Here is a 26,471-nt window from a genome sequence, read left to right as displayed (position 1 = left end):
TAAACTCATATTAAAAATTAAAGAAAATACTAACATAAAATAAATCTTAAAATGCAAAATAGATGATCTATAAAATACCCAACAGTTCAAACGGTCAAAGCTCAAAGACATAAAACAAATCAAAACTAAATAAATAAATAAAACTAAAAACTGTCAAATGAAGGGAACGCTGCTCTTGCTGCCGAATGAAAGAGACAAAGTGAAAAGAAAATAAACTCAAAGCTCACTCTACGACTGATCTAAACGGAAAAGTAAGGTGAAAGGAAAACCAAAAGCTTCCGTCCCTAACATTCATAATACAAAACAGAGAAACAACTGTCCATAAAAGCAAGAATGAAGTCTTGTTCTACAAACGTCGAATGAAAAAAACAGTAAGCAGAAAAAATGAAAGAAAGTCTGTCTTGCGTCTAAACCACCAACTAAAAGGAAAATAAATTCAAACCACCTAGTTCAGGTATGGAAAACAACAGCAAGAAACGTAAAAAAAATTAAAAGCAGAAAAAAAAAACTCTCCCCTAGAACAATCAAGTTCCGTCTGCAACGTGAAAAGGAATGAGTACCAGAAAATAAATCCCAGCCGCCTACTATCTGCACTGTCCCCCTGTCTCCAATGAGAAGGAAAGAAAATAAATGAAGTAAAAGCTCCTCCTCTTGCCAGCTACTCGAACGAAAAAGAAGGAATAAACTCTGCTGTTGCTGCTTTCCGTCCATTTGTCTTCCATGATCCCATGTGATCTCTTGTTGCTCCAGCTGCTGTCTTCAACGTGCTTCCATGTGATCTCTTGCTGCTCCAGCTACTTTCCGTCCGTGTGAGTTTCTTGCTGCAGGTTTATTGCATGTGCGAGCTGCTGTCCATGTGATGCTATTGATCTCCTGCTGCACGTCCAGCTACTCGAAAAAGAGAGAAGGAATCTGCTGCTGCTGCACGTGTGAGTTTCCTTGCTGCATGTGTATTGCATGTGTGAGTGGCTGCTGTCCTACATGTGTGAGCTGGTCTGCATGTTTATTGCATGTGTGAGTTCGAATGAGTGATGTCCGAGTGAGTGGCTGCTGTCTGGCTGTGTGCTGTCCGAATGAGGCTGGTCTGCATGTGTGCATTCACACTTGAATGATATCTTTGCTGTGTATTACCCAAACTACCCTTGTTATGAGAGGAATAAAAATGAAATATTTATTTTCATGTGAAACAATTGTATTATAAATCTTTTTAAGCACAAAAATACTAGAATTTATCAATTGACTCAAGTATTGTGATCTATTGCATAATTAAGTACTTAAATCATTTTTTTATTAAACAATTTACTCACTTAAGTAACTTAATCATGCAGTTTTAGCGCTTCATCACACCCCCCAACTAGAGTTTTGCTAGACTCTAGCAAATAAAGTGAATGAATTCATGCGAAGGTGAGTTTTCCAACTACAATTTCAAAAGAAGTTCGAGAATCACATACCATGAAATAGACTTGATGAGTTTAAGAACACTGGAGATAGATTAATCTGAATTTTGTATCAACTAAGAGATTTATACACAATTTAGTTAATCAACCAAGGGAATTACATGTAACAAAGCTTGCTTTCTTTCAAGTGCATGGAAATGGGGTTAGAATTCCAAGATCGACTACCAAGAGACATTAACAGTTTCAATCACAACAACCAATCTGCGAAAACCACATGGGCTTACTCTAATTCAAAACCATTGTAGTGGCGGCTTTCACGCTATTACACTTTGAAAGGCGCTGAACTTTTTTTTTTTTGGTAAGGATCCCGATAGTAGGCAGCCTTTTCCACTACACAGATGTAATTTATGTTTTTAGATTTCCTAGTGAGGGAATCGGACCCATGAATATGCGCCTACCCACACCTTCACAAGTCAGCCCTTACCACTAGTCTACCTAAAGGATTTTTTTTTTTTTTTTTTGATCCCTGACTTGTCCCTTTTCTCATTTAATTCATTTCAAATTTCTTCCTAAGCCATTAGGATATGGTTCATTAGAGTCTCAAACAATTGAAGTGTAAATCAACCAACAATGACTCAATGTAGTCTTTCTAGGCCTTCCAGGTATGTGTTGTGTGTGTTTTAGCAAAACTTTTAACATCTTTCCCTTGGTTTAACAACTAAATAAAATGGATAAGTCCCTCTTTTGACATATACTCATATTTGCACTATATTCCACATGTTCCATGACCTCAACAAATCTTTTTTTTTTAATCACTTTCCAGCATGTAATGATTGCGACTAAACTTTGACTCAAATTAATGAATCAAAAATCTAGTGCAGTTTTACCTGCAAGTATACAGGCGTTGTAGTATCTTACAGAATCGAATCCACAGGGAAAGGTTACTTAAAATTAAACTTGTTGAAAAATGTGAAAAACTTCACAAAGAGAAAATAAGAGGATGACATGTACAATGGATGGAAAAGTGCAATGAAAGTCAAAATTTACTGGTCATGAACCAGATTCATGTTTGTTGGATTTAAGTGCAGCGATGAAATGTAAGGAATTAAAATGCAAGAAAGTAAATTAAAATTGCTGAAATTAATAGACTGAAATTTAAAGGAGAAAGAAAAATAAATGACATTAATTTAAATAGAGGAATTAAAGGTGCAAGGAGAAATAAATGACAGTAATTTAAATAGACAGAAATTAAAGGTGAAAGGAAAAATAAAAGATATTAAACTGAAATTAAATAAAAATATGAATTGTAAGGAATAAACTTGATGTTTGGGAATCGAGACTGCGTTCTCCATTCCAAAAATCTGAACTTCCAGATAAAATGATTTCTCACATAAAATGAACTCTCCAAATAAAATGAATCCTAAAATAAATTGAACTTTCAAATAAAATACACACCAAATTGAAGTAAAACAAGTAAAAGAAACTAAATGAAGTAAACAAGTAAAAGAAACTACCCCTCCCGTGCTGCTGCTTCTTGCTTCTAAATGAAAGTAAACCAATTAAAGAAACTGAAATTAAAACTGCCCTCGTGATGCTTCTACTTCTTCTAAACAGAAATAAAACAAGTAAAGAACAAAAAAAACTGCCCGAGCACCAATGTTTTTCCCCCTGGTTTGAATGAAAAGCATAAGAAACTTTAAACTATGGCTGCTGCTTCCAGCTTCTAAAAATGGAAGGAAAATAGGTAAAAACTAAACTAAAAACTGCTGCTCCTTCTAAACAGAAAACAAAATAAGAAAACAACTGAAATAAACTGCTCCTTCTAAACAGAAAACAAAATAAGAAAACAACTGAAATAAACTGCTCCTTCTAAACAGAAAACAAAATAAGAAAACAACTGAAATAAACTGCTCGAACCCCCCTAATTCTTCAAAGTCTGAAAGATATAAGAAAGATCCCCTTGAAAGCAAAGCCAGCAGTCCGTATGAAAGCAAAGCAAGCCACCAGCCGCCCTCTCCACTAAACGAAAAAGTAAGGAACACGGAACCTCTCTCCACTCAAACGAAAAAGATAATTTTCTCCTCCTTTCCAGCTCCTTCCGTGAATGCCAGCCAAATAAGCACCAGTTTGAATATTCTCCATCGGTGGAACGAAAAAGAAAAGCAATCTCCAAGCCGACGACCCCACACCTCACCACACTTCACCTTTCTCTTTTCTTTAATGACCACGTTCAGCTGTGGCATTTTCCACTCATCACTCTCCCACTCATCACTCTCCCACGTTCAGTCCACTCATTACTCTCCCACGTTTTCTCCTTTCCGTCCAGCCGTGGCTCACAGAATGATGAATGTCTGTCATGCATGTGTGAGTGCTGCAGCAGCCGAGTGCATGTGTGTTGTTGAGTGCTGCATCGTGTCTTGCTGTCCTGCATGGTGTGAGTTGTCCGTGTGTCTGGGTCCCATGTGTGCTGTCCGAGTGAATGGTCTGCATGTTTGCACGTTCAGTGAGTCGCATTGCTGCTGTCCGAGTGAACTTGCTGCACGTTCAGGATGCATGGTCCGAATGATCTCATTGCATGTGTGAGTGGGTCTTTGCTGCAGCATGTGTGAGTGGTTGTGGCTATCTTTTATGGTGTGAGTGGGTCCTTCAAAAGCTTGCCACTCAATTTGCATAGCTGAAGTAGAATCGTTTTCATCATCCCTTAGCAATGATTAAACCAATGTACATAGTTGGTGGCCTATGTGACATTCTCGACTCTTCAACTCTCTTTCATTTCCTGCACAATAAACACCTGCACAATAAACACCACAATACTCATCTAGAAAAGCTACTCAAACATTATATACTAGTGACCAATAACTTTCAACAAGTAAAGGAAAGCTGGAATGGTTTGCAGAGGAAAACAGCCGAAGCCTTACTCCTTCACCTACTTTGATCCTTGTGCATGGGTTAATAATATGATATGTTAAAAAAATAAGCATAAACATGATATTAATCAATTAAAAATCGCAATTCGTATTTATGCTTATTAACTATTTTTTTCATTTAAAACCAATAATAGTGTCATAAAGAATTTAAAATACATTGGTTTTAAATAGCTAAAATATGCAATATTTCAGCTCAATCACACCCCCCAACTATCATTTTGCTAATCCTTGAGCAAAATAGTGAAAATTAATTGAGATGAACATTGCATAAAGCTCGAAATTCAAACAAAAACATTCAAACATAATTCTGAATTCTCACAAAAAATTGATTCGTGACTACTCAACACCATGAGTTGTATCCACAAGGAAAGTCTCAGTAATTGTTCACATAGAATTGGGGCAAATGTATCAGAACTCGAATATGTGTGTGTGGCTAAACTTCTGTATGTTCCTCACTAATAAACATGATTTATCATAGGATTTTTCAACCTTAAGATTAATCATTATTGATTCTAACTACCTCAAAGCCTAAGGGACTAGCAGTTTTCACGCCAACTCTGTTTAAAGGTTGATCATTCAACCCCCAAAGTTTTGGGTAACTGTTTCTAGCCCTTTATTTAGGAAAACTTACACGATTTTTTTTTCGTTTTCTTTTCTTTTCGTTTTCTTTTCTTTTTCTTTTTCCTTTTTTTTTTTTTTTTTTTTTTTTTTTTTTTTTTATATAAGGCTCGGTAGTCCTGCAGTTTACTTCTCCTGTTTTAAATCAATGAACATTAATGAGGAACACTACAAGTGTAAGCATGTGCAAAATGTTCTTTCAAAACTTGCCCTTCATTCTATATAAATTATACTAATTCTCATTTTTGTAAATATCGCATCCCGGTGTTTCAAGTCACTCCTCAACAAGATATGAGGCATCATAAGTCATGTTCTATGTTTAAGGTTGAAAATAAATCTTCACAAAATAATTCCGCTCAACTACTCCACCAAGATACTCAAATCTAACAAACATGCTAGAAGTGTGTGTTAATTGGTTATGCACTTCACACATTTTTTTTTTTTTAAACACATTTTTAACAGAAAACCCTCCCCCCAACTAAATGTGACATTGTCCTCAATGTTCAGCAATGAATCTTCGATGATGTACGTTATACAGATATGAATTTGAGCAAGATAACCACTGTAGAACATATATTGAGACGAAAATGATTAAACAGAGAGAAAAATTTCACCTTAGATATTTGAGAGTACACAAGGAGTAGATTTCTGCCAAAGTTAAAAATACAAAAAGCAAAAGAAAGAAAAACAAAACAAACAATGCAAAAAACAAGCAAGCAAGTAAAAAAAAAAAATTTTTTTTTTTTTTTTTTACATAAACTTGAGGTTTTTAGCCTCAAGTTTGAGACGCTCATGCTCTTCATACAGCATCAGGTCATCCTTCGCCATGGGAGCTGGCAAGCGGAATGAAGAATCTAAAAGAGACTTCAAATGTCTATTCTTCTGCCGTTCGATTCCTTCCCTTATGTGAGCCTCTTGAGAAATTCGTTGAAGTACAACGATTTGTTCTTTCAACCTTTCAACCTCATTGTTTTTGGCTTGTACCCTTTGGGAAAAAGCCACAATGGAGGATGAGTAGCGAGTCCCAAGACTCACCAGGTCGTAGATAGCATCTGAATCCGACCTATTAGCCATACTATTATTTTCCAGTTGCAACATGGCACTAATGGTGGCTGCAGAAAGAACCGGAGGTTGGGATGCAGAAGGCCTCATGGATTGATCTAGAGGAATGCTTGAGGAATGAGCCATTGACAGAAGACTAGAAAGCTTAAAAATGAGAAAGTTGAAAGAATGCAGATGAGTTTATAGAGATGAGAATGAAAACTTGATGCGGATTTGATGAAGTTCAGGACTGATTTTATAGAGATAGAACAACGAACCAGACGAGCTATCATCCACGTCAAAAAGCAATGTGATTTCGGTGAAATGACAACTCGGAGCCTCAAATCCCGTTTTTCAACAACATCAGGTGATTTCAAATCTCCAGCCACTCTTGTCAGATCACGGACGGATCCAACTATTCTTTTAACTTTCAAATCTCCAGCCACTTGTCAGATCACGGACGGATCAAATTATTTTTTTTTTAACTATCTACAGTCACACTTGTCAGATGACGGACGGATCCAACTTTTCTTTTCAACTATCTACAGTCACACTTGTCGGATCACGGATGGATCCAATTATTATTATTATTATTTTTTAAACTATCTACAGTGTCTACTAACGCACCGTTTTATTCATTCCACACCCCCCAACTAGTGAGAGGCATAGTCCTCAATGAATTGAACGAAAGAAAACAAAGTGCACAGAACTAAGCAAGCAAAACAGACAATCAACATGAAATATAAAATCAAAGCAAAAGAACAAATAAAAGCAAAGCAAGTAAAGAAAACTGTAAAGAAGGAAAAGGAAATCAAGACACTTCCCTGGGGTCTTACAATGTACGGTCCACTCCACCGAAACCTTAACTTACCAGGATCAAAAATCTTACTTTGGATGTGTTCGTTGGCTAAACATCTTCGAAACATTTGGTCAGAGCAATATTTAAACAAGTGAAGGTCATCATAAAAAAATTTATTCAACCTCAGATTTGAATTTTCGAGTGTCCTGAGTGCTCCAATGAGATGGTGTCTGTCATCTGAAGATGGTTTTATGGGTGCTGCCCAAGGTGGCAACTTTGGGAACATTGGTTGCCAAGGCACCCCATGCCTGGTTCCTTCTTCTACATCCTGAGGTTGCCTACAAGTATTAAAGATATTCAGCTTCAATGTCATGTTTTCAAAGGTAAGTTTTACAACTCCACTTTTGCCAGCTGCCAATCTCTGAGGATAGGGTACCACAGGTTAGTATCCCTTACTAGTTTCAGCATCTGCACTCACAGGCTTCTTTGGTTTTGCTACCTCTGGTTCTTTTTCAGCTTCATCCGTCTCTGCTGCATCTTTAGGCATAGGAGCAATTACCTCTGTGTCTATGGTCATCTCAGGTCGGGGAACTTCCTTCCCACTTCTCAAGGTAAGAACAGCTTTTGCTGTTTCAACAACGTCTCCCTTTTCTTGAGCATGTAATGCAGAGGTCAAGTCGCTGATAGAACTTCTCAGCTCAGTAATGGCCTGTATTGTCTGAGCTTGTCCCTGCATAAAAGCCTGTAATGTTTCCTCAAGGGTTTCCTTATGTGGAGGCTGTGCAGGAAATTTCCCTTTCTCTAGGGTGCTCAAGGTTGTGCTCATTTTATTAACAGTGCTAGGCAACTCATTTATGGCCTGAGTATTTTGATTATTTGTGTTGGCCTGAATGAATTGTTGAAGTGTATTGGCCATCTGTGCCATACTGTCTTCTAGAGTCTTATTGGCAAATGATGAAGACTGAAGACTTTGTGCAGCTACATGAGGTTGAAATCCAGGATGAGCTACATAAGGATAGCTCTGAGGATTTTGATATGGCGGATACTGGTGCTGAGGAGGTGGGGACCAACCAGGCTGATCATTTCTCCATGAGAAATTTGGGTGATTTCTGCACCCCGGATTATATGTGTTGGAGAAGGGCTGATTCTGTGCTTGATTGACCCAGCTAGTTGATTGGATTGGCTCAGACCAACCTTCTTGAAATATTGGCATGACATGATACATCAATCTTATATGGTAGAGATGAGTGGTTGATGCAAATGAGATGAGTCACCAGAGATAAAATGGTAAAGAAAAATAAAATAAATAACAAGTTTAAATTTAAGTTAAACAACTTTCCCCGGCAACGGCGCCAAAAACTTAATTGCGACTAAACTTTGACTCAAATTAATGAATCAAAAATCTAGTGCAGTTTTACCTGCAAGTATACAGGCGTTGTAGTATCTTACAGAATCGAATCCACAGGGAAAGGTTACTTAAAATTAAACTTGTTGAAAAATGTGAAAAACTTCACAAAGAGAAAATAAGAGGATGACATGTACAATGGATGGAAAAGTGCAATGAAAGTCAAAATTTACTGGTCATGAACCAGATTCATGTTTGTTGGATTTAAGTGCAGCGATGAAATGTAAGGAATTAAAATGCAAGAAAGTAAATTAAAATTGCTGAAATTAATAGACTGAAATTTAAAGGAGAAAGAAAAATAAATGACATTAATTTAAATAGAGGAATTAAAGGTGCAAGGAGAAATAAATGACAGTAATTTAAATAGACAGAAATTAAAGGTGAAAGGAAAAATAAAAGATATTAAACTGAAATTAAATAAAAATAGGAATTGTAAGGAATAAACTTGATGTTTGGGAATCGAGACTGCGTTCTCCAATCCAAAAAACTGAACTTCCAGATAAAATGATTTCTCACATAAAATGAACTCTCCAAATAAAATGAATCCTAAAATAAATTGAACTTTCAAATAAAATACACACCAAATTGAAGTAAAACAAGTAAAAGAAACTAAATGAAGTAAACAAGTAAAAGAAACTACCCCTCCCGTGCTGCTGCTTCTTGCTTCTAAATGAAAGTAAACCAATTAAAGAAACTGAAATTAAAACTGCCCTCGTGATGCTTCTACTTCTTCTAAACAGAAATAAAACAAGTAAAGAACAAAAAAAACTGCCCGAGCACCAATGTTTTTCCCCCTGGTTTGAATGAAAAGCATAAGAAACTTTAAACTATGGCTGCTGCTTCCAGCTTCTAAAAATGGAAGGAAAATAGGTAAAAACTAAACTAAAAACTGATGCTCCTTCTAAACAGAAAACAAAATAAGAAAACAACTGAAATAAACTGCTCCTTCTAAACAGAAAACAAAATAAGAAAACAACTGAAATAAACTGCTCGAACCCCCCTAATTCTTCAAAGTCTGAAAGATATAAGAAAGATCCCCTTGAAAGCAAAGCCAGCAGTCCGTATGAAAGCAAAGCAAGCCACCAGCCGCCCTCTCCACTAAACGAAAAAGTAAGGAACACGGAACCTCTCTCCACTCAAACGAAAAAGATAATTTTCTCCTCCTTTCCAGCTCCTTCCGTGAATGCCAACCAAATAAGCACCAGTTTGAATATTCTCCATCGATGGAACGAAAAAGAAAAGCAATCTCCAAGCCGACGACCCCACACCTCACCACACTTCACCTTTGTCTTTTCTTTAATGACCACGTTCAGTTGTGGCATTTTCCACTCATCACTCTCCCACGTTCAGTCCACTCATTACTCTCCCACGTTTTCTCCTTTCCGTCCAGCCGTGGCTCACAGAATGATGAATGTCTGTCATGCATGTGTGAGTGTTGCAGCAGCCGAGTGCATGTGTGTTGTTGAGTGCTGCATTGTGTCTTGCTATCCTGCATGGTGTGAGTTGTCCGTGTGTCTGGGTCCCATGTGTGCTGTCCGAGTGAATGGTCTGCATGTTTGCACGTTCAGTGAGTCGCATTGCTGTTGTCCGAGTGAACTTGCTGCACGTTCAGGATGCATGGTCCGAATGATCTCATTGCATGTGTGAGTGGGTCTTTGCTGCAGCATGTGTGAGTGGTTGTGGCTATCTTTTATGGTGTGAGTGGGTCCTTCAAAAGCTTGCCACTCAATTTGCATAGCTGAAGTAGAATCGTTTTCATCATCCCTTAGCAATGATTAAACCAATGTACATAGTTGGTGGCCTATGTGACATTCTCGACTCTTCAACTCTCTTTCATTTCCTGCACAATAAACACCTGCACAATAAACACCACAATACTCATCTAGAAAAGCTACTCAAACATTATATACTAGTGACCAATAACTTTCAACAAGTAAAGGAAAGCTGGAATGGTTTGCAGAGGAAAACAGCCGAAGCCTTACTCCTTCACCTACTTTGATCCTTGTGCATGGGTTAATAATATGATATGTTAAAAAAATAAGCATAAACATGATATTAATCAATTAAAAATCGCAATTCGTATTTATGCTTATTAACTATTTTTTTCATTTAAAACCAATAATAGTGTCATGAAGAATTTAAAATACATTGGTTTTAAATAGCTAAAATATGCAATATTTCAGCTCAATCATGTAAACTTCAAGAATGAGGGATTTAATCTGCTTTCAAATCATTACTAACACTCCCCCAAAGTGGACCAAAATATGTCTAAGGCATGCAAACAGAGAAATAAATTCTCTTCCACCCCCCAACTAGATTGTAGCATTGTCCTCAATGATGCAAGAGAAACGAAAGAATTTACACAAAGAGAGCAGTTAAGGGGCAAAACAACTAAAAGCATAACCGAAAATTCAAAGAAAAACTGAAGGACAGAGGAAAAGGAAGTACCTGGATAGCTTTGAAAAGAATGCAGCTAAAATAAAAATAAAAACTGAAGAACAAAAGAAAACAATGAAAAGAAATGGATAGATCAAGAACCATCAATTAGGATCAAGCAAATGTAGAGTAGATTCCTCAGGTGCAAAGTTAGAAATAAAAGGCTTGAGCCTTTGACCGTTAACCTTAAAAATGTTACCATTGAGAGGATTCATTATCTCTATAGCACCATGAGGAAAAACAGTTTGTACCACATAAGGCCCACTCCATCGAGACCTTAACTTACCAGGGAACAAGTGTAACCGAGAGTTGTACAATAACACTTTTTGATTAGACTCAAAAGTCTTACGTTGGATGTGTTTGTCATGGAAGTTCTTCATTCTTTCTTTGGACAACTTAGAGTTGTTGTAGGCATCCATCCTCAATACATCCAACTCAGACAACTGAAATTTTCTCACACAACCAGCTTTATCAATGTTAAAATTGCATTGCTTAATGGCCCAATACGCTCTATGTTCCAACTCTACAGGCAAATGGCAAGCCTTACCATACACTAGTCTATATAGAGACATGCCCAAAATGGTTTTAAAGGCTGTTCTATAAGCCCACAAGGCATCAAACAATCTCAAAGACCAATCCTTGTTTGGGTTAACTGTTTTTTCAAGAATGTTTTTAATCTCCCTATTTGCTAGTTCAGCTTGTCCACTGGTTTGAGGATGATTGATTGAGCTGAAATATTGCATATTTTAGCTATTTAAAACCAATGTATTTTAAATTCATCATGACATTATTATTGGTTTTAAATGGAAAAATGGTTAAAATGAATAAATCAAAGTTGTGATTTTAATTGATTAAAAGCATGAATTTCTGCTTGAATTCTACCAACTATTGATTACTGTGCATTCTAGTCCATAATTTTTCTTGCTTTCCATTATCATTTGTGTTTGTACCATTGTTCTCCTTGTTCTTCATGTTCATAAGGTTTCTTGAGCTATCTTTCCATCTTCAAAAGATAGAAGCACTTCTTGCGAACCCATAACCATAGGGCATCCTCGGCATTAAATTCTTGGCTACAAATTTTGTCTTATTTCTTTTTATTTTCTCCCCAAAACAGATCAGATTCATCCAGCACCGTTCCAACTTCCACCAACAAGAACAGTTCAACATGCTCTTGTTTGCCGGTTTCCTCAAAACTTGGGAGCATCATCACTCACGAATGGAAGGGAAACAACTCATACAAACACAACACTTGCAGGAAAATCACATGTGCAGCAGCTACTACAGCAAAAGAAAGAAGTTCATTCGGACAGCACTCACACATGCATGCACACATGTACACATCAGTAAGCAAACATGCAACAAACCAGCACATGCAGATCACTCGGGCAGCACGTTACAGCAACTCACAGCCAGCCACTCACACCATACAGCAGACCAGTTCACACATGCATGATAGCAACCACTCATTCGGATCACACCAAGCAGCAGAAAGCATTCGTACAACACTCATGCACAATACACATGCAACACATGCAGAAAAGTGCAAAACACATGCAGGCCAGCAGAGCATTCGGACTCAAACATGCAGCCACTCACACATGCAATGCACACACAGCAACCAACTCACACGGACACCATGCATGGGACCAACTTACACATGCAGACCAACAAATCATTCGGATGCACACATGCAGGAACACAGCACGTTGCAGACATTGTACAACAGTAAAACAAACTCATTCGGACCACATGGACAGCAGCTGGACGTGCAGGAGATCAGCTATGTGCTGCTGGAAGCTTTTGGCATGTGAAGCTGAGAGATGGAAGCACGTTGAAGATAGCAGAATGCTGGAATTCACATGCAAACATGCAGCAACAAACCCACCTAGACAGCACACAAACGGAAAGCACATGGCAAAGTGGTCTACGGAAGCATCAACCTGAACGTGCAGCAGCAGAGTTTTATTTCTTTTTCTTTTTCCATGTGGACGGGAAGCACCAACCTGGACGTGCAGCAGCAGTAGAGTTATTTTTTCTTTCTTTTTCGTTCGGTTAGCTGGAGCAGCTGGAGATCAGCTATTTATTTAGCTGGTAGCAGCAGTAGCAGAAGGCAGTTTGGAATTATTTTCTTTTCATTTAGAAGCTAGCGGCAGCAACAGAACCTAGCTTAAGCTTGGAGTTATTAGTTCTTTCTTTCATTTTTGCTTTCTTTTGTTTAAGCTGGAAAACAGCAGAGTGGTGTTCGGCAGTTTGTTTTAACTTAAACCTAGTGGTGTTCGGCAGGTTTTTAACTTAAATCGAGTGGTGTTCGGCAGTTTGTTTTAACTTAAACATAGTGTTGTGTTCGGTAGTTTTTGTTTTAACTTAAACATAGTGTTGTGTTCAGCAGTTTTTGTTTTTGGCTACAATGCTTTGTTGTTTTAGAATTTTTATTAAGTGTATTAAGAATTGTTTTAGAATTTTATTTCATTAAGTGTAATACCTTAATTTCTTTCAAGTGTGCTAGTTGGTTTCATGCAACAAGAGAATTGTTTTAGAAGTTTTAATCAAGTATGCTAGTTTGTTTCATGAAACAAAGGAATTGTTTTAGAAGTTTTTAATTTAGTGTGCTAGTTTAATTTATTGCAAGAAGGGTTTGGTAGAGAACTTTTGTTTTTGTTTTAGTTGGGTAATTTATTTGTTGTTTACTTATTTCATGTTATTTATTTTTATTGTTTCATTAAGCTTTCATTTTAATAGTGATTACAATTGCTATGGTTTAATTTGAGAATTTGTGATGAACCCTAGAATATTGATTTTGAGGCTTTTCAATTTTCAGTACATGCTTTGTCAATTACTTTCTAATTTAGTTTAATTCTTAATTTAGTTTTATTAATTTCTGAGTTTAATCTATTAGTCCTTTACATTCCAATCCGACAATCGAAATCTAAAAACATGAATCTAGTCCATGACTAGTAACCTCTTCCATCCATTGCACATATCATCCTCTTGTTTTCTCTTTGTGAAGTTTTTCACATTTTTCAACGAGTTTAATTTTAAGTAACTTTCCCTGAGGAGACGATCTAGGAATTTATTCCTAATTACTACATGACATCCTCCTGCACTTGGGATAGCATTAGTGCTACTCATTTTTGAGTGAGTCAATGATAGGGAGTAGAGATTTTGTGATGGATACCATACTTCTTCATTAAGGTCGAGAAATGCTTGTTACAAAAGTGGGTGCCATTATCACTGATTATGGCTTTAGGCATGCCAAACCTTGCAAAAATGTTTTCTTTCAAAAATTTTAAAACAACTTGATGATCATTAGATTTGCAAGGGACTGCCTCAACCCACTTAGAAAAATAGTCAACAGTAAGCAAAATGTATAAATAGCCATAAGACGAAGGAAATGGTCCCATAAAATCTATCCCCCAACAATCAAAAATTTCAATCACTAGTATGGGTTGCATAGGCATCATATTTCTCCTAGTGATTCCTCCTAATTTCTGACAAGGTTCACAAGTTTTACAAAAACTAAAGGCATCCTTGAACATGGTTGGCCAATAAAATCCGCTTTGAAGAATTTTGGCCACTGTTTTATGGGCTGAAAAATGCCCATCACAAGCTTCTGTATGGCAAAAATTTAAGACACTAGAAATTTCATCATTGGGCACACACTTCCTAATGATTTGATCTGAACAATACTTGAAAAGGTAAGGATCATCATAAAAGAACGATCTCACCTCATGCATGAATTTTCGTATATCTTGAGCACTCCAATGAGGTGGTGTTTGTCCTGTCACCAAGAAATTTACTATATCAGCAAACCAAGGCAAATTTTCAACTAACATAAGATGTTCATCAGGAAAAGAATCAAGAACAGGTGTCGGTTGTTCAGTTTTAGCAACTGTGAGCCTAGACAAATGGTCGGCTACCACATTCTCTACTCCTTTCTTGTCCTTGATGATAATATTGAACTCCTGGAGTAAAAGTATTCATCTAATCAACCTTGGTTTTGCATCTTTCTTTGTTAATAAATACTTGAGAGCTGCATGGTCAATAAAGATGACTATAGGAGAACCAAGAATATATGCACGAAACTTCTCTAAAGCAAATACCACAGCAAGTAATTCTTTTTCAGTAGTAGAATAATTTTTTTGAGCAAAATTCAAAGTTTTACTTGCATGGTAAATGACATAAGGAAGTTTGTTCCTACGCTGTCCAAGAACAGCTCCTATAGCAAAATCACTTGCATCACACATGATGTCAAAAGAAAGTGACCAATCAGGAGGTTGAAGAATAGGAGCAGTGGTTAGCAAAGTTTTAAGCCGACAAAAAGCTTCTTGACACTTGGGTGTCCAATCAAATTTTACATCATTCATCAATAGCTTACATAGAGGCTTAGAAGTAGAGCTAAAGTCTTTGATAAATCTCCTATAAAAACCCGCATGCCCAAGAAAAGATCTAATGTCTTTTATTGACTTAGGTGTAGGAAGTTTAGAAATCAACTCAATTTTTGCTCTATCTATTTCAAGTCCTCTAGATGAAACAATATGTCCCAGAACAATGCCCTGTTGTACCATGAAATGGCTTTTCTCCCAATTAAGTAGCAATTGCTTCTCTTCACACTTGGCCAAAACAGCTTGTAAATTGGTTAAACAACTCTCAAATGAATCACCAAATACAGAAAAATCATCCATAAATACTTCTAGGGTGTTCTCAATCATGTCACTAAAAATGCTAGGCATGCATCTTTGAAAAGTTGCTGGTACATTGCATAAACCAAAAGGCATTCTCCTAAAAGCAAAAGTACCAAAAGGACAAGTAAAGGTGGTCTTTTCTTGATCCTCTGGTGCTATTTCTAATTGATAGTAACCGGAGAATTCATCTAAGAAACAATAAAAAGCATGTCCAGCAACTTTTTCTAACACTTGATCAAGAAAAGGCAAAGGAAAATGATCTTTCCTAGTGGCGGCATTCAACTTCCTATAATTTATACACATGCGCCAACCAGTAGGAATCCTCATAGGAATCGATTCATTTTGTTCATTTTTAACAATGGTAAGCCCGGATTTTTTTGGAACTACATGAATGGGACTTACCCACTTGCTATCCGAGATGGGGTAAATGATACCCACATCAAGCAATTTCAACACCTCATCTTTAACCACTTCCTTCATTGTGGGATTCAACCTTCTTTGCATTTCCCTAGAAGGCTTTGCATCATCTTCTAAATAAATCCTATGGGTACACTCCAAGGGACTTATACCTTTTATATCAGCCATTGTCCAACCAATAGATTTTTTATGCTTCTTAAGCACATCTAGCAATTTATCTTCTTGTTCACTAGTTAAGTGAGAAGAAATTACCACAGGGAAAGTGCTTTGTGGTCCTAAGAAAGCATACTTCAACTCCAATGGAAGAGGTTTGAAGTCCAAAGTTGGGGCTTGCTCCTCCGAAGGCTTGAGGGTTGATGTCAATGGTGGAAGTTGCTCAAATTTTGGCCTCCATGGCGGTGTAACTTGCTAACCTATTGAGGAAACAAGAGATGAGTTATTAACATTATCAAATATTTTCAAATCTTCTTCAAATTCCTCTAAAGAATCAATAAGTTGAAAGTAATGTGCAGAATTTTCATCAATGAAATTTTCCAGCAAATTCACTTCATGAACTTCTTCAACTTCTTGCGGTTGCCTGCAAAGATTAAAAATATTTAGCTCCAAGGTCATATTTCCAAAACTCAACTTTAAAACTCCACTTCTACAATTTATGAGTGCATTAGAAGTAGCCAAGAAGGGTCTTCCTAAGATAACAGGTGCTTGGAAAGTAGAATGATTAGTCAATTGCATGTCGAGTACGACAAAGTCTACTGGATAGTAGAATTTGTCTACTTGAACCAAAACATCTTCCACAACACCTCTAGGAATCTTTATAGACCTATCAGCCAACTGCAATGTGATAGAAGTAGATTTCAACTCACCCAATCCAAGCTGAACATAAACATTATAAGGCAATAAGTTCACACTTGAACCTAAGTCTAATAATGCTTGGCCTATTTTTGAGCTCCCTATCATGCAAACTATGGTAGGGGATCCTGGGTCCTTGTATTTGGAAGGAGTGTTGGTTTGGATAATAGCACTAACCTGCTCAGTAAGAAAAGCTTTCTTTTGCACATTCAATTTTCTTTTTACGGTACATAAATCCTTTAAAAATTTAGCATAGGTAGGAATCTGTTGAATAACATCTAACAATGGTATATTAATCCTAACTTGCTTAAAAATTTCAAGAATTTCAGAGTGATGCTTATCTTTGTGCAAAGGGGCTATCCTTTGAGGAAAAGGTACAAGTGTAGTGCTTGGGACACTTTTAGATTCCAAAGGATCATGTGCCTCATTTTCAGAAGGAGGTTTAGAAGTGTTACCGTTCTTTTCTACCTCTTGAGCTGGAATGCCAATCACCTTACCACTTCTCAAGGTTGTAATAGCCTTGACTTGCTTGACATTTGAATCTCCTGCCACACTTTGAAATTGGTGGTTTTGGCCTTGGGGATTAGGCTGAGATTGTGCAGGGATCTTCCCTTTCTCTTGAGCACTCATGGTTGTAGTCAACCTTGTGACTGACCCTCGAATCTCAGCAATGGCTTGTGAATTTTGACTGTTGATAGCAACTTGGCTTTGCATGAATTGCTGAAAATTGGTGGACAGCTGCTGGAAGTTGGTGGATAATTGCTGGAAATTGTCTTCAAGGTTCTTTTTCTGAGCTGGGACCATGTGGTTGGCATATTGAGATGGTCCTGGACCTCCTAGAGTAGTGTAGGGTACAATTTGTGAAGGACCAGCTATGTTGGGTGCAGGTAAAGCAGCTTGATCACCTCTCCAACTGAAATTAGGGTGATTTCTCCATCCCGAATTGTAGGTGTTGGAATAAGGACCTGAAAAAGATTTAGCAACCATATTAACAAAAGAACTTCTTTAAAAGTTGGAATGGTTGGGCAATCATTAGTTGAATGCCCTTGGCTTTCACAAATATTACAGCTCAAGGTAATCTGAGGTACAGCTTGTACTTCATTCACTTTCTTCAGTTCTATGGTTTCTAATTTCTTAGAAATCATAGCCAACCTAGCATTCAAATCATCTACTTCTCTCAGATTATATTTCCCACCCCCTGAAATTGTCCTTGAACTTTCCGACCTATCATGAACATCAGATGTATCCCATGATTGTGCATTTTCAGCTAGATAATCAAAATATTCAAAAGCTTCCTCAGGTTCTTTGTTAAAAAACACTCCATTACACATGGTCTCCACAAATTGTCTCATTTTTGGTTGCAACCCCTCATAAAAAAAACTAATGACCCTCCAATTCTCATATCCATGATGAGGACATGCATTTAAAAGGTCTTTGAATCGTTCCCAACAATGATAAAATGTTTCCACATCCTTTTGGCCAAAATTCATGATCTGTCTTTTCAAGGCATTGGTTCTATGAATGGGAAAAAATTTCTTTAAAAATTCAGTTTGCATTTCTTGCCAAGTCCCAATGGATCTTGGTCTTAAGGAATTCAACCATGTCTTAGCCTTGTCTTTTAAGGAAAATGGAAACAGTTTCAATCTTATGACCTCATCAGTGCATGTTCTATCCACGAATGTAGAGCACACTTCTTCAAACTCTTTGATATGCAAATAGGAGTTTTCAGATTCCATACCATGAAAGTGTGGTAACAATGGAATCATCCCGGGTTTGAAATTAAAAGCATTTGCATTAATAGGTAATATGATGCAAGAAGGTGTGCTAGTCCTAACAGGCTGAAGATATTCTCTAAGAGTCCTGTTTGGATTCTCCACTTCCTTATCATGATGCTCATTTTCAGCCATGATGCTATCAGTGTCTGATGATGATTCAACAGAAGATGATGCAGAGCTAAAAGATGTCAATGATTGTGTCCTAAACAGTCGAGATGTATGGTCTCTCGTCCAACCAGTCATACAAACAAGAGCAGATAATCAAAGACCATGAAAAATAAACAGAGAGAAGGGAAAAAGATTAGATGTCACCCAGGTTGTGAAAAAGTTCACAGCTCCACAAACGTCCTCTCAGCAGTAGAGGAATGCTCTAATAAGCACCAGTTGTCCCTGGCAACGACGCCAAAAACTTGACTCGGTTTCGAATGTGCTTCCAAGTGTAGAAGTGTCAAGTTGTATCAAGGATAAGTCCAGGATCGTATTCCGCAAGGACAAAGGGTTATCAAAGCGTATAAAAGATTTGTGAGTAACAAATGAATCGTGTATGAGAGATGAAAATGAGATTAAAATGCAATGCAAAAAGATAATCAAAGTTGAAATTAGAATTTCTAATAAAAAAAAAATTAACGAACACTTGGGTTGGGTATGAGACTCTCTTTATTTTAGATTCTAGATAATTTTCTCGATTAACAATCCAATCAAGGCATTGCTAATCGGAAGATAAAAAGTTAAGCTCAAGTTTTGTAATATTTTCCTAAGGGATTCTCTACTTTACTAGTCAAACACACATTAACAAACAACTAAGAGAGGCCTTGATAGTTTTCAAGCTTTTGTTGTGCCTTGCATCAACAACAAAACAAGAGCAAGAGCCGCAATCTATTTTCAATTTAAATCCGACTAGTAACGTAGTGAAATCCACAATTATCAACAAAATATTGCATCGATCTAGAATCCAAAACAAATCACGTCCCATTCCACAACCCAAGCTTAAGAAATTAGCTACACATAATATTTCTAGCAATAAAAAGTAATCTAAGTAAACTCATATTAAAAATTAAAGAAAATACTAACATAGAATAAATCTTAAAATGCAAAATAGATGATCTATAAAATACCTAGCAGTTCAAACGGTCAAAGCTCAAAGACATAAAACAAAACAAAACTAAATAAATAAATAAAACTAAAAACTGTCAAATGAAGGGAACGCTGCTCCTGCTGCCGAATGAAAGAGACAAAGTGAAAAGAAAATCAACTCAAAGCTCACTCTACGGCTGATCTAAACGGAAAAGTAAGGTGAAAGGAAAACCAAAAGCTTCCGCCCAGCGTCTTCAACGAAAGAAAGAAAAAAAACTACCAGCTTCCGTCCCTAACATTCATAATACAAAACAGAGAAACAACTGTCCGTAAAAGCAAGAATGAACTCTTGTTTTGCAAACGCCGAATGAAAAAAATAGTAAGCAGAAAAAATGAAAGAAAATCTGTCTTGCGTCTAAACCACCAACTAAAAGGAAAATAAATTCAAACCACCTAGTTCAGGTATGGAAAACAACAGCAAGAAACGTAAAAAAAATTAAAAGCAGAAAAAAAACTCTCCCCTAGAACAATCAAGTTCCGTTTGCAACATGAAAAGGAATGACTACCAGAAAATAAATCCCAGTCACCTACTATCTGCACTGTCCCCTCGTCTCCAATGAGAAGGAAAGAAAATAAATGAAGTAAAAGCTCCTCCTCTTGCCAGCTACCCGAACGAAAAAGAAGGAATAAACTCTGCTGCTGCTGCTTTCTGTCCATTTGTCTTCCATGATCCCATGTGATCTCTTGTTGCTCTAGCTTCTGTCTTCAACGTGCTTCCATGTGATCTCCTGCTACTCCAGCTGCTTTCCGTCTGTGTGAGTTTCTTGCTGCAGGTTTATTGCATGTGTGAGCTGCTGTCCATGTGATGCTATTGATCTCCTGCTACACGTCCAGCTACTCGAAAAAGAGAGAAGGAATCTGCTGCTACTGCACGTGTGAGTTTCTTTGCTGCATGTGTATTGCATGTGTGAGTGGCTGCTGTCCTGCATGTGTGAGCTGGTCTGCATGTTTATTGCATGTGTGAGTTCGAATGAGTGTTGTCTGAGTGAGTGGCTGCTGTCCAGTTGTGTGTTGTCCGAATGAGGCTGGTCTGCATGTGTGCATTCACACTTGAATGATATCTTTGCTGTGTATGGCCCAAACTACCCCTGTTATGAAAGGAATAAAAATGAAATATTTATTTTCATGTGAAACAATTGTATTATAAATCTTTTTAAGCACAAAAATACCAGAATTTATCAATTGACTCAAGTATTATGATCTATTGCATAATTAAGTACTTAAATCATTTTTTTATTAAACAATTTATTCACTTAAGTAACTTAATCATGCAATTTTAGCGCTTCATCACCAATTCAGCTTCTCATCAAGCTCTCACCACCGCTCGAGTCTCTCCACATCAATGGCACGTACATTTAGGCCACTCGTCCATGAAACTTTTACAAAGAATAATCTCCGGTTTATCCCTACTGGTGAAAACCTCTCAAAACACTGGGTTATGCTCCTCCTATTGTCAAGCAAAACTCCATCAGTTTCCATATGTCTCTTCTGACTCTCGAACCACAGCTCCTCTACAGCTTTTGTTTCCTGACATCTGGGGTCCTGCTTCCATTTTGTCAAGGGGTGGTTTTCACTACTACTTATCTTTTGTTGATGACTACAGTCGATTTACATGGATGTTTCCTTTAAAATGTAAATTCGATGTAATTCAAACTTTTTTATCCTTTCAAAGACATGTTGAAACACTTCTTAATACAAAAATCCGTGCCTTACAATCTGATTGGGGAGGTGAATTTCGATCTCTAAATATTGTTTTACATTCTTTTGGCATTTCTCATCGTCTATCTTGTCCATATGCTCATTCTCAAAATGGGTCCGTTGAGAGAAAATACCGACATATTGTCGAGACAGGACTAGCTCTTCTTGCTCATTCATCTTCACCACAAAAATATTGATCCAATGCATTCACCACTGCGGTTTATTTGATTAATAGACTTCCTACATATGTGCTAAATAATAAATCCCCATTTGAAAAATTGTGGAATAAATGTCCTAACTACAATTTTTTGAAAACTTTTGGATGTCTCTGTTGGCCCAATCTAAGACCATACAATAAACATAAAATGGATTATCGATCCATTTCCTGTGTTTTTCTCGGTTACAGTCCTGATCACCATGGTTACTTTTGTTTTCAAATTCCAACTTCCAGAATGTATGTCTCTCATGATGCTCTGTTTGATGAAGGTGCATTTCCATTTCAACAACCCAATTCCAATCCCTCTACTTCTCTTCCACCAAATTTATCTAATCCAGTTTTATGGCCCACTGCATCTCCCTTACGACTTGTTTCTCATCCCAACACTTCAACGCCTTCAATCCCGTCAAACTCCTCTTCTTCTCACACTCATAGTTCTCGGCCCACTCGCATAATCATAACTCAAGGCCCACGTCCCCCCTCTCTCCCACCAATCGTACTGAGTCTTCCCATTCTCTCAGCTCGACCACTAATTCATCTAAGGCACACTCAATTGTTCCTGAACTTTTTTCCTCTTCTCCGTCACACTCCATGACTGGTCATCCCATGCAAACCCGCTCAAAAACTCATCATCACTTCCCAAAAATTCAAACTGATCACACCATTGATTGGCCCAAGCCTCACTCCCATGTAACCTCAGCTGTTACTCCGGATGAATCCTCTTCAGTCACTATTGTGTCCAAATTTCCCGAATGGAGGAAAGCTATGCAAGTGAAATTTGATGCCCTTCTCTCCAACAACACTTGGACTCTAGTTCCTCCCACCTCTTCTCAGAACCTTGTGGGATGTAGATGGATTTTCAGAACAAAATACCTCTCTGATGGATCAATCGAGCGACACAAAGCCAGACTAGTAGCCAAAGGCTACAGTCAACTCGAAGGCCTGGATTATTCGGAGACCTTTAGTCCGGTAGTAAAGCCTACAACTATCAGGTTGGTACTTTCCATTGCAATTTCTTCTCAGTGGCCGATCCATCAATTAGATGTGCAAAATGCCTTTTTGCATGGATCTCTTGATGAAACCATTTTTATGTCTCAGGCTATGGGTTTTGATCATCCTCAGTTTCCTCATTATTTTTGCAAACTAAACCGAGCATTATATGGCCTTAAACAGGCCCCTCGTGAGTGGTATGCACGGTTAAGTCAGAAATTACTGGAGTTGGGCTTTGTTGTGTCAAAATTAGATACTTCGTTGTTCATTTATCATCATCAATCGGTGGTCATTTATTTTCTGGTTTATGTAGACGATGTGGCATTAACTAGATCGGATTCACATGTTCTTACTCAGCTTATTCATACGCTTAGTAATGATTTTCCCTTAAAGGATCTAGACCCTCTTAATTATTTCTTGGCGATTGAATGTCATTGAAATCCCTCTGGACTTGTTTTGACTCAACGTAAATATATTCTTGACTTACTCCAGAAAGCTAATATGGCTAACTGTAAGCCAGTGGGTAGCCCGATGTCTCCTTCAACTAAACTCTCAACTTTTGATTCTACTTCCATGGAAGATCCGTCACTTTATAGGAGTGTAGTAGGCAGATTACAATACCTACTATTTACCAGACCAGATTTAGCTTTCTCAGTAAATTGAGTCTGCCAGTTCATGCATAATCCTTCTATCTCTCACTGGCAATCTGTAAAGCGTATATTACGCTACCTGAAGCAAATTGTGGATTATGGCCTAAGCATTACACCTTCCTCTTCTCCTGCTCTGTCTGCCTTTTTGGATGCCGACTGAGATGGATGTCTCGATGATAGAAAATCTACAGGGGCTACTGTGTGTTCTATGGTGAAAATCTAATTTTTTAGAGTTCGAAGAAGTAGTCAACAATTGCTCGGTCTAGTACTGAGGCTGAATACAAGGCCTTAGCTAATGCAACTTGTGAACTGATTTGGGTACAGTCTCTACTTTTAGAACTGGGAATTTTTCTATCCAAGCCTCCTATTCTCTACTATGAAAATTTGAAGGCTACCTATCTCTCAGTTAATCCAGTCATGCATTCCCGAACGAAACATGTTGATATTGATTTTCATTTCGTAAGGGATTGTATTCATAACAAGACTTTACAAGTATCCGTTCTTTCATGTAAAGATCAAATAGTTGATGTTCTTACTAAACCGCTATCCACTGCCCATTTTTGCACACTTCGATCGAGCCTTACAGTCCTTCCAGTACTGCTTAGCTCGCAGGGTTGTATCAGCAATAAAACCTCTGATGAAGAGTCCAGCCCAGCTTCCACAACAAATAGGCCAAATACCTCACAAGCTAGAATAGTCTAGAATACTTGCAGTCCTGTATACGTGTCCCATTCTGTTACACAGAATATTCTCCATCATTATATATAAATATGTACTATGTAATGGCCATCACAACAAGAATCATTTCAACAAGAATCATTTCCATTACCCCCGAATGGCAGATCTTGTTACAGGACCTGAAGAAGAATCAGGAGCTGACCAATTAGACATAGTTAACTGAGCGACGGTGCGACGTCAATATTAATATAGTAGTTAATGTAAATTACTACTTGTACAATGGAGTTGCATCTCCAGTACTTTTTTAGATCATGACCATTTTGGACTAGTGTTGTGATCTTAGTTGTTCAATGGTCTTTATGTATGAAGTATGTTTTAAGCATTTGGGATATTTTCAATTTGGTGCATAGTATTGCTAAAGAAAAAATTTATTCGCTGCGAATATTGCATAATGTTATATGCATGTTAGAACCATTGCATCTTATATGTCATGAACGGGGGCAGGTAACCTTGTGTTGCATGTCTCGACACTTCAAATGCCTGTTCGATCCCAAACGGAATTTGAGGGCATCACACACCTCAACTCGTTCATGATTATCAGACACATGGTAAGACCCAACAATTGGAATCAAATTGTCTCAAACCACATCTCAGAGCATATAGCAATACCACAACATAAAGATAGTCAATAAATATAGTTGAGAAAGAATTTACTTTTATGTAACAAGGAGATGAGATACAAAATATGCAAAATCTTGAACATACTTGCAAACATTTACCCCCATTCCCAAGGTCGCCCTCCAGTTACCCCGCAAATTCCTATTATATGAGTGTGGTGGGAATTTCTAATGCTGCTTTTAATTACCTTTTTTGGTTTCGAGTGGCTACTTTGACAATACACATTTCCACATATGGCGTGTGGTGAGTTATTTCCCACATCCTTTTGTGCAACATCAATCAAGGGATATGCCTGTTCCATATTTGCGTCAGTGACACTTCTCCCGATCTCGTTGGGGTCGTTTAACTGTCACAGCTCCTATTTAAAATCCTCTTTTCATGTTGTTTTATTTTTTTCGTTGCATCTTCTTCTCGTAACCCTAGCTACTCCTTCTTGACGTACTCTTCCCAAAATCCTAAGTTTTCTTCCTATTTTCATTCCCTGTCAATGTGTAACACCTGTCCTTATGGTGAGTCCTTTTTATAGCGATTTTGATCAAAATCGATGGGAATTACGATTCCTTTAAATTTATTTTCCATTCATGCCAGGATACAAAAGACTCAATGTTATAAATAAAATTTATTTTCTTAATTAAAAGATTACAGCAGAAAGCATTAAACTTTCATAATTAAAGTTTCTCGTATTTGCCTAGGCCTTCGTGCTCTTTCCCTTGGGCTGTGCCTGTCCTGACCTGTCATGCTCATCTTGTGCCTAGGAGGGCACACATAAAAACTAAAATGAGTCGATGACTCATAAGTATTACTTCATACAGTCAAAATATAATAACATAGCTTTTCAGTAATGCAGTTATCATTCTATACATACATATCTTACATAGCATGCATTCATCTTTCTTTTCGTTTGAAAACGTTGCAGGGTGGGGTTTTTCTTTTAAAACATGTTTTCTTATTTAAAACAGCTCTCCACGCATCCCGGCCTTCATTTCTTAAAGAGTCTTTTCATGCATTTATCTTTTTACGTACATTCATGCATACATACGTTCATTTGTTCATCTTTTCTTACTTACGTACATTGATGCATTCAATCCATTCGTACATACATATATGCATTCGTTCTTAACATGCATCCATTCATTCTTATCACTTTCATTGGCCATTGCACACTATTACGCCCCGTGTACTAGGGTTAGCGGTCTTTTGGACTTGATTATGCCCGTGGCCATGGGTTGGGAATCCATTCCGTCAGGGTGCAGCACTGGGTGCACCACTAGTACTACTTACCCGGCATTGCAATTTGCCCCGTTTAGTCCATACCTTTGTTACAATTTTCATTTCAGTCCATGTGGCCCTTACGTATTTTCATACATCATACATTCAGTCTGTTCATTCCTTTATAGTTCTTTCCTTTCCTTTTCAATCCGTTCTTTCATTTTAGTCCTTACAGTTCTTACGTTTCTTACAGTTCTTACGGTTCTTCATCTCTTTCAGTTCATAAAAGTTTAAATTACGAAAAAGGGTTTTCTCTCCTTTATTTTTGTAAAAGTTCTTCTAAAAGAAGTTTTCTCTCTTTTAAGAGAGAGAAAATAGTTTTCTTTCTTTTATTTTAAGACAAGTTGTTTAGAAAGAGTCATTTTTAGGAGAGAGTTATTTAAAAAAAAAAATTGTTTTCTTTCTTTTCTTTTTAGTTTCAGTCCTTACATTCCTTAACAGTTCTTACGTCTTTTAAAGCTTTGTTTCATTTCCTTTTTGTGAACATACATACAATACGTACTACTTATAACATCCATTCATATGCATACATGTACATACTTTGGGTGCGTAAAAAGGGCTGCCAAGGAAGGCTGCTACGTACTTATATTTGAAAACTTACGTTTCGTTCTTTTTCTTTCATAAAACGTGTATTCATGGAGAAAAGGTTTCGCTTTCTTTTTTGAGAGAAGCTTTCGTGTTCTTCTTCGTTTGTATATAGAAAAACTCTAAAAGAATATGAACGTAATACTTACCTGGACTTCATGCCATACTCATTCTATGCAGTCCATTCATGTGGGTGTCAGATGGCAACTTACATGCATATACATAA

The 26,471-nt window shown here is 37.3% G+C and overlaps 1 long non-coding RNA gene and 1 other non-coding gene across 2 annotated transcripts; one reads left to right on the top strand and one right to left on the bottom strand.

Annotated features, from left to right (window-relative positions):
• Positions 1–252: 252 nt before the first annotated feature.
• Positions 253–2,348, bottom strand: LOC122316723. Its single transcript, XR_006244295.1, has 2 exons — positions 2,285–2,348; positions 253–1,120 (listed from the first exon to the last, which is right to left on the bottom strand). It is a non-coding gene; the product is annotated as an uncharacterized LOC122316723 (long non-coding RNA).
• Positions 2,349–17,972: 15,624 nt separating this feature from the next.
• On the top strand, positions 17,973–18,080 carry LOC122317635. The gene has a single exon (XR_006244560.1). It is a non-coding gene; the product is annotated as a small nucleolar RNA R71 (small nucleolar RNA).
• Positions 18,081–26,471: the final 8,391 nt, after the last annotated feature.

Source organism: Carya illinoinensis, chromosome 7 (genome assembly GCF_018687715.1).
Source record: "Carya illinoinensis cultivar Pawnee chromosome 7, C.illinoinensisPawnee_v1, whole genome shotgun sequence".
Lineage (NCBI taxonomy): Eukaryota > Viridiplantae > Streptophyta > Magnoliopsida > Fagales > Juglandaceae > Carya > Carya illinoinensis.
Note: the sequence above shows the minus strand (reverse complement) of the source record. Positions and strands in the feature narration are given on the sequence as shown.